Raw genomic sequence first — 16,067 nt, 5'->3', positions numbered from 1 at the left:
ATCGGGGGGAGGTGTTTAACCGGGTATGAGCTACCGTACTGGCCTTATGATTGGGCCATTGACCTGCTGCCAGGGTACTCACCTCCCAAGGGGCACCTTTACTCTCTCTTGGTTCCTGAGACCCAAGCCATGGAAAAATACATAAGTGAGTCCCTGGCAGTGGACATCATTTGACCATCGTTGTCCCCTGCCGGTGCAGGGTTTTTCTTTGTGGACATGGAGGACAAATCACTCCGGCCATGCACTGGTTACCGGAGGCCTCAACAACATTACCATAAAAAACAGGTACCCCCTTCCACTCATCACCTCCACTTTCAAACTGTTACAAGGGGCAAATGTGTGCACCCACTGCAGAGACTGAGGACATGTTACAACATGGGGCGAGTGTGGCTGAGGAGCTAGAGCGGGTCATCCACTAACAAAAAGGTTGGTGGTTTGGTCCCTGGCTCCTCCAGTCTGCATGTCAAAGTGTCCTTGGACACAAGTTGTGTCCCAAATTGCCCCCAATGTATCAAACGGTGTGTGTGTGTGTGTGTGTGTGTGTGTGTGTGTGTGTGTGTGTGTGTGTGTGTGTGTGTGTGGAAAACACTGTATCTATAGAAAATGGGTGAATGGGTGAATGTGGCATGTAGTGTAAAGCCCTTCGAGTGATCGATAAGACTAGAAAAGCGCAGTCCATTTACCATTTACATGTTTTCAGACTTCATGGACTCCCCTGGGAAATTGTCTCTGCCTCGACTCACATCCTGGTTTTGGAAGGATTTTTGTAGTCTGTTGATGCCAAGGTCAGTCTCCTCTGGATTTCACCCATAATCCAGTGGCCAGACAGAGCGGAAAAACCAGGAGATGGAGACGATGTTGTGGTGCACCACAGCTCACTCTCCGTAGTCTTGGTCCAAGCAGCTTCTCTGGGTATAGTAAGCTCACGACACCCTTCCCAGTTCAACCACTGGATTATCTCCTTTTCAGTGTGCACATGGTTTTCAACCTACCTTGTTCCCACCGCAGGAAAGGTAGGCCAGTGTTCCCTCAGTCCAGGCTTTTATCGGGTTTTGCCAACGCATGTGGCAGCAAGTCAGGGCTATCCTCCTCCAGACCTCAGACCTATACCAGCAGAATGCCAACCGTCAGCATTTGATAGCTCCATCCTACCTTCCAGGGAAAGGGTGTTGCTGGTCATCAGTGATTTGCCATTGAAGGTGTAGTCAGGCAAGTTGGCTCCTCATTTTGTGGGCCCGTTCACATCTCCAAAGTCATCAATCCAGCAGCTGTTCGTGTCTGCCCACGTCATTCTATGAGGATCCATCCCACTTTCCATGTGTCCCAGATCAAGCCCGTCCAGGAGAGTGCACTCCAATAATTGTAACAACAAAAAAATAACAATAATAATTTATGTTTTATTATTTGTACGGTGATAGCGCCCCCAACATTAGATTTCTCCACAGGATGTGAATTTTGGGTTGGTCCTATAATTTGATTGGTTCCATATCTTTGTGTGAGGGCACTAAAATGGTTTATAATATCACTTCAGTTCTAAAGGATATACAAAGTTGTTAACCAGTCGGGGGCTGATGTTAGCTTAGTTTTGTCTATTATTTTAGCACAACTTGTGTTTTTCCATGACTTTGTACTTTACTGCCTGTCGTGATTCAAATGGCCGGGCCGATGACTCAGTAGGTCTTGGCCTAACATGGCCGTTAAGTACCATCTAGTGGGAATCAGTGCTAATGTTAGCAAACTAAGCACCCACCTTCCAAGTGGATATATACTACCACACAAACATCTATCCAGAGGCTTGAAGTTTATACACTGCCTCCGTGTTCAAATCTGGTTTTAACTTATTTTGAAAATTGGAAAAATATGCACCGACTTAGGAGTTTCATCAGCGTTTATATTTACTTGCACAAAACTATAGGGGGTTCCTATTTTAGTTGTTTTTATTTGTTTTAAACTGTCAAGCTAGTAGACATTGATGTTGACTATATTGTCTATGGAGTGTGTGTAGAAACTATTATTGTAAACTTCACAGCTAAGTTGCTTTCTAAATATCATCTATATTTAACTTTGACAGGAGGGAATGAGTATGTTTGTGTTGTAAATATTAAGTGTGTAGGGGCTTTAATATGAATTGGCTGCAACTGGATACATGTGACTAGGGGGCAAATGGATCTAATGGTAGTCTTAATGCTGGCCTTGAATAATGAGGCCTTTGTCTAATAAAACTGGAAAGCCTCCAAATACCTATAGGGACCTCAGCTAGTTAGAGCAATAACAGTCTATCAAAAGAGAAAGCAAAGTGATTACTTAGAGGGTAATAAATACAAGGTCCATGCTGGGGAGGGACTCAGGGCTAAAGTGAGAGAGAGGAAAAGATAAAGACAGAGACAGGGACAAAGAGAGACAGAAAGAGCTTAGTGGATAAAAGAAAATTTACATCTCTTGTTTTACTAAGTACTGTTGCTGAAATCTGGTCCAGGGTAAGATATACATCCAACCAACATCCTTATATATCACAAAAGAAAGCTATGAACCAAAATTTGGGTGGGTAAATGTGCATACTGCATATCTGCAGGCACTGAATCATTCAGGCTGAAGTCCTACCTAACCTTGTAAATCTTTCGAGAACTACAACATCAAGATAGCTTCAATTGAGTTCAGCTGGCACGTGAAAAATTCTAAATATAAGACAAATTTTGAGCATGAATTTTGTACAGGTAACAAGTAAGAAGCAAATAAAGAATTAGAATTAAAAGTTCCTAACAGGTAGGAACTTCAAATACTTCAAAATTCAGCTGAAATGTGCTACAAGAAAGGACCACCAAACAAAGAATACAATTTAAGCCACTATGCATATCAATGGGCAAGGGCAAACACTACACCTGAGAGGAGTTCAAGCGGAGTTCTGGGGAAATATTGTCCGTTATTCAAAATGACAAAGTTCAAATGTAAATGTCAGGATAGTTTTGAATTTTAAGAGCAGTTTTAAAACCAATCAAGTACACTTTGATTGCTTAAACAGACAAAGTAAATGGGCAACCCTGGTTTTAGCGTTCTCACAAATTTGCACACATACGGCAACATGCACACACACAGACAAAAAAAAAAAACAACTCTTCACTGTCTACCCCATTCCAAGCATGTCTTAAATGGTGGAGTTGTGCTGACCTGGAGGAACAGCTTTAAGGCCAGAGAAGTGGGCACAATAACACCACCATCAATTATAGCCCTGAGAGGGGAGAGAGAGAGTCCAATCAGAGAATTAGAGAGATGTGGGGCAGATAGGTGGATCGACTGCCTCAAGGCAGAGGGAGAGGGTGGAAATTAAAGGGGAAGACAGAGAGGACAGAAGAGAGAGAGACAGCTGGTCACTGCTCTAACTAAGTGACGGGATGAGGATAATAAAGAGTCAGTCACACAGAGTGAGCGGTGGCCTCAGAGGGGAGAGAGGGGGCGGGATAGGTGCCGAGGGATGACAGAAGTGAGAGATGGACTTCATCAAAACTGCTGCCTGATGGTCCGGGTTCAGACTGTTGCTCTGTTTCTGCCCCTCCGTCTTCAGGGCAAGGAAAGTGTGGGTGTGCGGTCATTCGTGTGTGTGTGTGTGTGTGTGTGTGTGTGTACTGGCTCAATCTCCAATGACAGGTGAGCGATTCATTGCCCCCCACCGGAGTGGCCAATGCCTTTCCACTCCAGGCCCTGATCCATTTCAGCTAATGTATTACTGGAGAAGCATCACTGTCCGCTGTCTGCTGACTGGGCTGGACTGACCTATACACAGCTTTAACAAGCTTTACTGGACGCACTTGGGCTTTCCTGAGTGTTACATGAGAGGTAGCATAGCCTTCATGAAAACAGATCTAAAGGTGTTTCTTCACCGTGTTCAGATTAGTCATACTGTATGAAATTCAACCATGAACCTGAAATGACTGTACTTTGGTAAACATAAAGTTTAGTTTGGGTCCAGCAGTTGATAAAAATCATCCAAACCTGTGTGCCTCAAAGAAGAAATGATGCAAAGAGAATTGTGGATTTGAAGGCCTTGAGATGGCAGATATTACCACATACTATATTGAACCAAGCAAAACAAAAATTACAATACACTAGAAACTAGATTAATTTCTGTTATTCCAACCCTGTGTCCTAGAAATTACATTTCAATATACAAATTTTCAACAACACATATGTTTTGAAGTAAACATAATGCCAGCAGTATGTTACATTTTCTGTTAGCATAATGAGAAAAATGTTTTTAATTAACAAGCAACCAAAAATGTCAATATTGACCATATGAGTAAAATGTTCAGTGACAATGTATTTTATTTGTTTTTTGATAAAATATCCAATCTTGCAATCCAATATTGTCGTAGTGCCTGCTCGTAGTGACTACAGTATTATTACTTTAAATTTTTTATAGTTATGCTTAGGCACTGGCAGGATGATCAAGTTTAGGGAACAATCATGGTCTTGGTTTAATACAGAAAAAGTCTACAGTGACTTGAAGCATGAGACATGACGTGCTTATTAATATTTTACCAAAACCACAATCTTTTCCTAACCTTAAGCAAAATGTTCTCTTAAGCTTACCACAGATGGGACGCAGCATGGGAACCCCACACTCTGGAGTGAAAGTCCTGCACTTTGCATGCCCACCATCCACCCCGACCACTTACTTGTGACTCTTGTGAGGTACGTAAATGTAGCACTTAATTCAATCAAAAAGAACGCAGCCTCTGACCATAATCCCGCCAGCAATTACATTTGCTTCCACAACATAAACAATTTAGTTGTTTATATAACTGTAATTTCAATGTTTTTTTTTCCGAAAAATCCACCAAACTAAACAACCATATATGTTGTTTTGTCCCTACCCTCTGATACAACCCATAGGAGTCTTTCCTGAATTAGCGCCCCTACAGCAGCAGGAGATAAACTGATAGAAATCACCGTTGGAAAAAAAAAGTTATCCTTTTTTCTTGTGAAAATGCTATGATAAAGGTTTGGTTAGGTTCTACACAAAAATAACTACGTTAGGTTGAGAAAAGATCATAATTTCTCCTGATATCCTCATTTGCTCCCATCATATTTACAAAGGCCATTAGAAGGCCTTTTCATTTGAACGTAAACATGACGTTTTGGGGTATTTGCTGAAAAGAATAATGAGGTTTCACACGATCACTAGATACCACCTAACACTAAAATATAACCATGGGTCGTAATAACCTTCTTGTACAAATTACGTATTGGGTCGTTTTTTATTGGAGGAGAGTTTCTTTTTTCCCCTTATTTCAGTTATGGGAGCCTTTGCTCCATCTACCATTCACTTCAATCAAAGCCCATTCGACTGATTAATCCAAGGATGTCACCTGTTTCAGTGCAGTCTCTTAAACTTTGCCCTGTGCATTCACTTGATCAGCTTGATCAGAGAAACAGTGATGGACTATGTTTGAAAATGGAGAAAGTCATTATTCTAATGGTTTCCCATCTCTGCTCAATATTATTTATTCTTGTTTGTGAGTCTTTGCAGTCTCTTTGAACAGAAGGCTAGTGTGACTGTACCTGTACCTTGTCAGTCAAATGCTGGCAGAAGATCAACAAAACCCAGTTTTCTGGGCTTGTGCATAATGCATAATTTTCTCCATTTATTTTTAAGTGTCCAAATTGTGTTAACTTTTGCACTCTAAAGTGGTTTCAGAAATTCTCAAAATGGAACAAAAAAATTAGCCATCCATAGCATGTACACTACTGTTTGCAAAAAAACCTACGAAGGATGGATTCACACTTGATATATGTGTAAATTACAGTTATGTCACACCTGTCAGTGGGGGTTGATGCTGATAATGATGATTTATAAAAGTCTGAAATTACAATTTACTACCCACTATAGAGTAAATTACTGAGTATTTTGTTATAGAGGGAATAGTGAATGACAGAGTGATCTTTAAAAATATTCTGTTTTCATCTGTATTACCTACTGGCTCTTTTAGAGCTCAACACACACACACACATTTATAAAAGGGTTCATAAAACAAGGTTTCTCTTCATACGATTTGGTGTGCGAGGAGGGGGAGAGAGGACAGAGAGGAGCAGAGGACAAGAGAGAGAGAGAGAGAGAGCAACATACAGAGAAGGAGGAAGGGAGAGAGAAGGAGAGGGCACCGGTCTGTCCATCCTTGGGGACCCGACCGCCCCTCCTGGCTGCCCATTAAAGACAGAATTCCTCAACAAACTGTTTGTGTTTTCAGTCTAAGTCCTCCAGGGTGCTGCTTGCCACAGCACAAGACGGTCACACCACGCCCGTCCTCTCCTTGTCTCTTCCCCGTCGTGGCTAACATTCCCTTCACTGTTCTGTCTGAGACCTGTCTACTATCAACATGTGGCACATGTCCTTGACAAGTCAAGAGGATCCTTCACCATAGGAGTTGGGCAGCAGTATCAACCATGCACCCCCTTTTTCTCCCTGTTCCTCTTTTCTCCCTCATCCTGCCTCCCCTCTTTCACTCTCGCTCTCTTAATATTGAGTTGCCAGGGTAAAAGGGGGCCAGAGGAATCTAATAACTGTGACAGTGGGGCTTTTTTGGCATTGTTCCTGAAGCTGTGCAGACACACACAGGGCTGTCTGCTGGCTCTAATGAAAGGTTAAATGAATAGGACAAAGTGACAGGAGGTACAATAAAGAAACAAGAAGGAGGAGAGAATGTGTGTGCAAGCATGTGTCCATGTCTCTGTGTGTGTGTGTGTGTGTGTGTGTGTGTGTGAGTGTGTGTGTGTCTCGAGGCCAGCCTCCTTAGCTCAGGGAACAACAAGGACAGCCCCTGCACAGCACCACAATATTCAAAACAGATTGGTCTGCGACACGGTGTGTGTTTGCACTTTTGTGTGTGTGTGTGTGTGTGTGTGTGTGTGTGTGTGTGTGTGTGTGTGTGTGTGTGTGTGTGTGTGTTTGTGTGTGTGTGTGTGTCTGACTCTCTCACCAGGACACAGATGCTGAAGAGGAATTCCAGCATGGGGTTCTTTGATAAATGTTAAGGTCACTGGCAGACGGGAGGGGTGGAGGCTGGATGGGGAGAGGAGGGCAGGAGAGCGGGTGCAGTGGGGGAAGAGGCAGAGGGAGTGACGAGGGGGGACGCATGTCTCGTCTTGTGCCTCTCCCTGCCTGTGCCTTGGTGGAATGCGGAGTCACATGAAAGAGGCCCTCTTTCTCTCTCCCTCTCTCTGAGACTCGTCTCTTGTGTCTGTCTCAAAAGCGCCACTGTCCCCCTCCTGACACACTACCTGTCAGCAGATTTCCCCTCAGCTCCAAAAACGCACACAGCCACAAACACAAGTGAAAAAACATAGACACAATCATATGCATGCAGGCATACACACACATACAGATGTGCCCTTCAGTTTATGAGCGTTAGGTTTCCCTCAAACAGGAAAAGTGAACTAAGACGCAAACAAACACACAAAATCCCAAGCTTAGACTGCTTTAATTACTATGATTATCACCCTAAAAAGCACCTTTGTCACCAACAATCACAGGGTAGGACTTCTAACATGTCATCCAGGTTTGTGGTGATGTATTGCATGGAACTGTATAGTTCAATGGATGCAGCAAAATCAATTTAAACTGCATATACCTTGGAGATTGTGACATAGATTGAGAAGTTAAGTATGTCAATGTCACGGTCAGGTTAAATATTTGTCATCAGACTGAAGGAAGAAGTTTCTATTAGTTTGCATCAAATCAGTTCTATAGAGTTAATCCTTGTCTGCCTCCCAAACCATGAGCTCCAGACCCATTGCAAAAAATATGAACATATATTTGCTCACTATTTTGAGTGGTTGGCAGCAGGTGTGTATTGGCCATGCTTAGCTACATATCTTCTGTCATTTCAAATGCTTACAGGTGCTATATGTAAGTTTTTGCTATTGTTACATAGCCAACGTTACCATGAACAGCTGTTTTCTTACCAAGGGCTTCAGCCATCATTGCTTTTACAAGACAAGAGGTCAAAATACGCCCTCTGGGCAGCGCTAATTCTTCATCCTCTCATGCTGTACTGAGGGCAGGCTGGACGCTACAGTGACTCACTATCCCAGAGTGGTATCACAAGACAGGACAGGGCTAGCTGGTAAGCATGCTAACTTCAGTAGAAGAAGAGAAGTGATAAAAAGAGAAGCAAAACAAGAGTTTACACTGGTCTTGCTTTCCACCACTGGAGACAGCTCTTGGCAAGTAAAGGAATGAGGTTTGATGCTGAACTCGCAACATTTCTTCTAGACAGGTAAGTAAACTGCTGTTAATGTTACCGTTGACAAAAACTTACATATAGCACCTGCTGACCTCCCTGACTCTCAATAAGTGCATGTAATGTTTTCCGATTTGACGCTAACAGCAGGACAAAATTATTTGTCAGTGCCTTCCAAAACCATTACAAGTCACTGTTGGAAAAATAAATCTGCTTTACAATGTGACAATGCTCTGGTTACGGGGTGGTTAGGATTAGGCGCAAACACAAGATGGTTAAGTTTACAATGTTTTGACTGAAAATAAGTACTTGATTAAGGTAAGAAAAACATGTTGGTTTGGTTTAAAATGACTACCTCATTAAGGTTAGGGAACCTTCTTCGTCATGGTTACAATAATAACCACTTAGGTTATGGAACAATCATGGTTATGGTTAAAAGAAACCAAAGCTGAATGTTCGTAGGAAACAGGAAGCAAGCAGCAGTCCCCTGCACCAAATTTTGTTGACCCATCCTCTCTATGCTGCTCTTTAATAACATCACTAAACTTCCTTTGGAAGGACAAGAGTCATAATTACCACAGCCGCTAAAAGGCTTGTCACTTGAATTCAAACAAATGTCATTTTGGGACATTTGCTGAAATAACTGATGCCGTCGAGAGGACCGTCTGTCTCTCACATACTCCACTGTTCACATAAATACATGAAAATGAACACATACACAATACACTGACATCTTTCACTGATTTCTTAAAAAGTAATATCCAAAATCAAAGACATGATTCATACAAGGATAAAGAGTCCAAACTGTGTATTAAGACTGGTTAATAGGGGCTAGCTTATACATTCAGCGAACAAGGTTACAGGTGTGTTTGAAACATTATCAATATACAGTATTAAGGTAAAGATAACTGTCAGATAAAGCCTGGGGAAAGTAAAGTCTTGAAAAACTGGGGTGACTACTACTCCCTCCTGACCTAGCCGAGATGGGATTTACGCATTGGTTACTACACACCAACATGAACACACAGATTAAAGTTACACGCGTTCAAATTTCAACACCCCGACCTGAAAACAGAGAAAGAGCCAGATGTGGGCTATACAACTGCCTACTGCTTTTGTATTGTGTTAAAAGGGGAAAGGAAAAAAGAGTAGAACTGGTCATAACCAGCATTTCTATATAACTATATGCTGATCAAAATGCCCGTATTCTGCCACAAACTTCCACCTGTGAATTTAAATGAAAGTAACAAAGTTTAATTTAAGATGAATAAAATCCCTATTCTTCAGATCTACTAGACTATACCTATTTAACATGTTCATTGACCGTCTCTGTACATACAGACACATAAAAGCAATTAATAAAAAAGGAAAAGGAGGCAACATTCTGAGCAACTGCTCTAGCTGTCATTCACAAGAGCATGTACATTAATGCTTGATATCTTGCAGACCGGCTATTTAGAGTGACAGGAGTTTTCACAGTTGGCCATTCAATTTATGGGCCAGAGGAGAAAGGAATATAGAAACCCTAACATGGTGCTACTTGCAATACCATGTTCCGGGTAACTACTATTTCACATACAGCTACCCAAATTAAGTTGGACAGTATAACAAAGAACATACAGCTTAAGAGTTAAATGGAAATACAATTTATTGACTGTACATGTCGTACATAGAAATCGAAATGAGTTCGATAAGACATCACAATATAAAAGCATTGTTACAGCTTGAAAATCAATTTACCAGCGAAAGAATCTTTCAAGTGTACCAAAAGTGCCCAACAGAAAACAAAGTACTTGAATATGTCTTTAGTGATGGAGATTTTCCTCTTTATTAAGCCTCTGCCTTCTTGTGTAGCCTGAAAAAGAACAAACAAAAGATTTGTTACATCTACACCTCTTTCACATAGACTCAAGATTTTGAATTTTAAAACATTTAAAACTAAATTTTATAAATCGAATATATTAATTTTCAAAATGGTTGAATTTATTGGAGGATGATTGCATATCTGGAAAATTGATTTTTCAGTTCCTTTACTACTCTGTAATAAGAAAATGAAATAAGTTAAAAAATATAACCTACAGTACATACCAGAAATTTCCCAAAATCGTGGCAGCACGGGTCTTCATTTTTCAGAGTGGCTCAACCTCCCTTAGGTCATTTTACCAATCTGCACATTGTGAAAAGGTTTTTCTTTGTTGAAGTCAAGTGGGACACATGCAATTAACTAAGTACACAATGCTATATTATGTTTATAATATTCAACCTAGCCTTGCATTGCCCAAGTGAGATACATATTGTATATGAAATCAAAAGAGTGTCACCATGCTGACTTACTTAATCCTGACAGTATTTTCTACCAAAGTATGACTGAGAATGCTGTCAGCACTCCAATCCTGGATACTGAAGTACACTGAAGCATCTTCTTGTGGCAGCAGAACAGTTCCTGCTGCAACTGCCAACAGCCGTGGTAACATAATTTCAGCAAAGCAAATAAGGCAACAAAATGTTCACTATAATTGAAAACTTATCCTAACATAGTTTGAAGTCTCTGAAATTATACTAATAACTATTTAACTAATGGCTGACTGGAGGGTAGAAATTAACCTAAAAAATTGGAAGCTGTTTGCCGTAATGTCAAGTATATGAACTGTGTTTGGGACAAAATAAATGTTACAGACTGTAACCCTTGTTCTATGAGTCTGCTAATGAGCTCTATAAGCTTGTAAAAATCACTCCTGTGATGTAGCATAATGAAATTTTCATGAAATGGTTTTGCCATTCAACACAGACTCACCAATACTTCCTGGTACTGACTTTATTAATTCCCATGGCAGCATTCACAAAGTCAGCAATTAAAGGAGACATGTGGCAACAAAGTTTGATGATACCACCTGTGCAGAGTGAATTAAGTTACAACATGTAACCTTTGTTTCTCTCTTTCACACAGGAGTTGCTCTGTAATGGACTATACGGCTAAAAAAGGGGCAAAGCCAGATGTTTTATTCTTTGCTATGACACCAACAGGACACCAAGTTACGACTTTAGGCACCAACTGCTATCGCAGTAGTAGTGAAAGGCAAGGCAATGCAAACTGAGACCCATCACTGCTTTTCTGAGGCAAGTGATTGCCATTCCATGGATCATGATTACAGAAATTGAGGCTTGGAAGGGTGAAGGAGCACAAAAAGTGTGGATTTAAGTACCTGGGGCCCAAGAGGGTCCCAAGTCTAGTCCCATGCCTTGTCTTAACCTCTTACTGCTGAAGGAAGAAACAGGGAGCAATGGGGAGTGTTGGTGAATGATCCAGAAAGGGCTTGCAAGCCAAAGTGAACAAAACTGAAAGGTGTGAACTCGACTGCTGTACATGTATCTTCAACTGTCCAATAATGGAAGAGCTGAGGCACATAGTACATAGTCTGAAAGGTGTGTGGCCATCAAGTAAGTCTCTGTTTCAACAGGGGCCTTTCACACACCCTGTGTCCAAAAATCTTCTGTGCCTAAAAATCATAAGGGCTGTAGCCACACTGGTTCCATGGAGACTCAACCTTGCCAGCCTGGAACCATCCAACACATTGGAGTCAGGCCTAAGTGGCAAGCTGGAGAAAGGAGACTGTCCTCCCATAAAAAAAATGCCCTCATACTGTAGGTTGTTTCTGCAAGCAATCTATTACGACCCAAAGTTCCATTTTATTGTGAAGCAATATCCAGCAGTCATTTAAAACAGCATCAGCCTTTTTAGCATATGCCCCAAAACAACACATGTTTATATTCAAGTGACGAAGCCCTGGTCATAGTAATTGTGACGGGAGCAAGGGGGCCCGGTGACTGTGTTAGACAGCAACAAAATCACTGGACTTTAACACAGGATTAGTTCCGCCCTCTTATGGGAGGGGGCTGAACAGAGTTGAAAACCATAGCGTTTGTCGTGTTGCATATGCAATGTTATAGGCAATCATTAAATGGGGGGGGGTTATTGAGCTTATCATGATTGGTGAAACCAGTACATGTAGATTCAGTGCACTGCATTGCTAGAGTAAATGGACAAGCCACCATGTGCATTTTTCTTACTAAACAGGCATTAAAATAAGATTGAGCTTTCGAAGAAGCCTGAAGAAGAAAAAGAAAATGCCTGGAATGAAGTATGGATTTTGGCCATTCTTTGGACAGTACGTAAAAAGATTTTAGATGAGAAAATTCTGGAACGACAACCCGAGGAATTGTTTCAAAGGAAATTCAGGTAAAAATAACATTGTCAGCACAGTTACTAGCAAAGAAGTAGACACTCAGGGCAATAATTCCAAAGTCAACATGCTACGTCTCAGTCCTCAGGAATTTTTCATGAGCCACCACTTATCTTGTCATATCAGATTTCTTCCACCAGCTTTTTTAGGAGAAAGAGAAAAGACATCTTTAGGGCAAATTATTCTCTTTTAATCAAATCACTCTGTATGGCCTGAGGAGATCTTTCCATGCCTTTTGAGTCACTGGGACATGGGCCACTAATGCACACACCCAAAACAAAACAAAAAAAACAAAAGAAAAAAAACACACACACAGTCATACAAACATCCACATATATGCTGTGCATAGAAACTACTGTCTTTTTATCTGAAAGCAAGAAATGAGACTCAACAGGAAAATAAAAAATACAAGAAGAAAGCAAGGAACAAAGTGTTGTCTGGAGTTTCCATCACAAGTGAAATCCCAGATTTTCTCACTCAGTGTTCATGGAACAAAACCGAACAACTTTATACTGGAGTGCAGTCAGTGCAGGAGGGAGCTATAAAATATAAATTATACCACATAACCCTATATCTCCCATCTGAGCCATTTGGTTACTACTATACTTCTGTTCGTTACACAGGTCCAGTGTCTCTGGTATTTCTATAGCGTCGACATGAATTATACTTTAGCCGTGCTGAAGAACGTACGGATTACAAGTGAAATGTAATTTCCCAACCGATCAGATCATTGGCACTCAGTGACACTGAGATGTTTATTTTACGCAGTTGCCAGTAATTAGTCCTGGACAGAATCAATTAAGGCCACCCCAAATTACGGCTGAAAATGTAAGAATCATGGTTGTGTCTAAGAAGACAGAAAAATCCAGCAGGGGTGTATCACTAAAGGCTGAGTTGTGCAAAATGATGTTCTATCGCTTCGCACTTTAAACAAATAAAGACTGAGGGAGTGTGTGGCTTCTGCACACACTGGGTGTGTTCCTGTTCTGGGACCAAAGTTTCCCTGATTCCTGATTCCTTGAGGAATATAATACTGTTTGGATTAGCATGTGAAATGAAGCCTGTAGAAGAAAAAAAGGACACAAAAAAATTTAACACATGTAAGTATGAGTATCATCTTGCAGTTTAAACACAGCTTGTAGCGCTGAGCCTGATTTTAATCTGATTAACTTGCCATTTTCATGTGTGATCTATCTTGTCGTCACTGAGACATTACTATCATTTAGCAGATTAAAACTCTTAGAGATATCAATCTGTGTGATAGTACAAGACAAAACACGTCTTGAATGCTCATGTCATAACAGCTGTTAACCCCATTAATTACCTTCTGCTATTTATTTCTCTTTTTTTAAAGTTAAGAATCACATGAACATAGACCAAATTTCAAAATGTGCTCAGAGGAAATTTGAAATTTATCATGAGTGAAAGTGTGTGAAGATTTAGTTTCTTAGTTTGTATGTTGAGATACAAAAATATGCAGTTATGTCTCTCATATGTATATTGTTTTAAATCAAGTATGTCTCACACTGTGCTCTTTATTAAATTAAGTGTTCTGCGATCCAATTTGTTTTAACATTTCACAGTGTCTCTGTTTAGTCGCTGAATCCCACAGCTTAGGTTACAGTGTCTTGTTCAAAGATTTTCTTCTCAAGTCACCACAAGGTATATGACCCCACTCCCCCTTTCAAAATATTACCTTTTCTGTCAATGCCAAGACACACTATCAGTCACTCGAGAGATTATTGGGGCTGAGGATAGACTGAGATTAGCGGGGCCATATCAGTACAGCAATTAGCCACCTCTGGATAAATAAGAACGCTGCAAGAATGCTGCTTTGATGTTGTTGAGGCGTCACAGACAGATTGCGTATCATCTGGAGGTAGGGGAGATAGGAAACCTGCTCTCTCAGGTTTGCTGAATATCTCTACCTGTTAGCAGGAGTGAAAGTACACATATCCCTTAATCTAAAATAAATTTGGTTTGTTTGTTTTTTCTTCCTGCTCCACACTTACACATATTTCTTTTCACCCGTGCACCACTGGGGTTAAGCTCTTTGCTTTAGAGTGCAGTCTCATCGCAACTGAAATTGCACAGAAAATGGGAAGGAACACGAAGGTCAAGAAGTGATTGCTTCCCAAAATTCATAGTATAAAGTTTAGAAATAAGCAAGCACATAAATAAGAACCAGGAACTCATGAGGGCAGAAAATATATAAATCCACCAAATGGGTTATCCTTTATGCAATTAGCACCCATTCTTTTCAAAAAATGGGAGGCGGATAAGAAAGTAAGAAAACCAGGGGAAATAGAGAGGATGGAGTAGAGGTTGAAGAGGAGGAAAGAGTTCTTCATGTGAGCAGTAATCAGAGGAAACCAGCAGGGGGGACAGGGAGGGTTGGTGGGGTCAGAGCAGAGCACCACTAAGCAGCCTTTCTCTTCATTAGCAGCTCTCTAAGGGGGGCGTCACAGGCCTACCTGTCCAGCAGATTATTGAACCGACTAACCAGTGGCTCTCACCCCGTGCACACACACTCTCACACACTCTCCCCTCTCTGATTCCTACAGACCCAGAGGAATCACGACCTAGCTGCATCCTCGCTGACTATTTTAACTTTTTCTTTAACCTCACGTAGCAGTGCTACAGGCTGAACCAAGACATCGACTCAGTGCATAACGAGGACACTTACCTCGACAATTTCTCCATTATTTTACGTGGTTTTGTTATCCAATCTTGCTTTTTGTTTCTCTCAAAATACTCACACACACACATATATATATATTTATGAATTTTACTGCTGCATTTTCTGTCAGTAACTCTGAGAATGTAATAGGTGTAGGCCCTATAATTATCTGACACACAAGAAAGAGACAGAAACACACAGATAAAAAGGAATACCAGCATTTTAACTTGTGTGACTTATGTGGTAAAGGAAATCCAGATCCCTGACTGCCCTGGCAGGGAGAAAGCAGCATGGAGATAAAAGTAATGAAATGACACTCCTGGAATGTAAATTGGCATTCTTCACTATAGTAGCAGCGGCAGCTCAAGCTCATGAAACATCCCTGACACACACTCAGACCAGGCCAAAACACTGTGCTAGACATTTAATCTCACACACATCTCACTGATGAAAGTGTGAAGGTAGTTTTGCGCTGCTTTTAAGTTGGGCCATTCATCTCAATCTCTCTCTCGCTGTTCCTCTTTTTCTACCCTTCTCCGTCTTTCCCTCTGTCTCTCGCGGCGTTTAGATATGTCCACGCTGAAATGTCTTAACATGACATGAAATGCCTCTGTGTACTTGTGCTTGTGTTTCACTGTCACAGGTTGGCCACGAGCTGCCTGAGTTTTCTTTTAGAGGTGAGCCATAACACAGGGACGCATAAACAGGCAAAACCTCTGTGGGGCACCATAAGGCAAGTGTATTTTAGAAAAGAACTGACACTGACTCATTACAGAGTTGCTCAGCTCTAATAAATAGCATTGAAAAAAAGCAACAATTAAAATCATCTAAAGCTTTGCTTGCATGGACATCTAGCACAGGCGAATGTGTCTGTTTCTGCATAAGCCCTATTCTGGTAAAGACTATCTCAAA

General features: G+C 41.1%; 1 protein-coding gene across 2 annotated transcripts in view; it reads right to left on the bottom strand.

Moving 5' to 3' along the window:
- Positions 1–16,067, bottom strand: part of bnc2 (basonuclin 2) — a 174,886-nt gene that overhangs the window by 157,485 nt on the left and 1,334 nt on the right. The gene's annotated exons all lie outside the window — the stretch shown is intronic.

Source organism: Xiphias gladius, chromosome 15 (genome assembly GCF_016859285.1).
Source record: "Xiphias gladius isolate SHS-SW01 ecotype Sanya breed wild chromosome 15, ASM1685928v1, whole genome shotgun sequence".
In the NCBI taxonomy this organism is placed as follows: domain Eukaryota; kingdom Metazoa; phylum Chordata; class Actinopteri; order Istiophoriformes; family Xiphiidae; genus Xiphias; species Xiphias gladius.
Note: the sequence above shows the minus strand (reverse complement) of the source record. Positions and strands in the feature narration are given on the sequence as shown.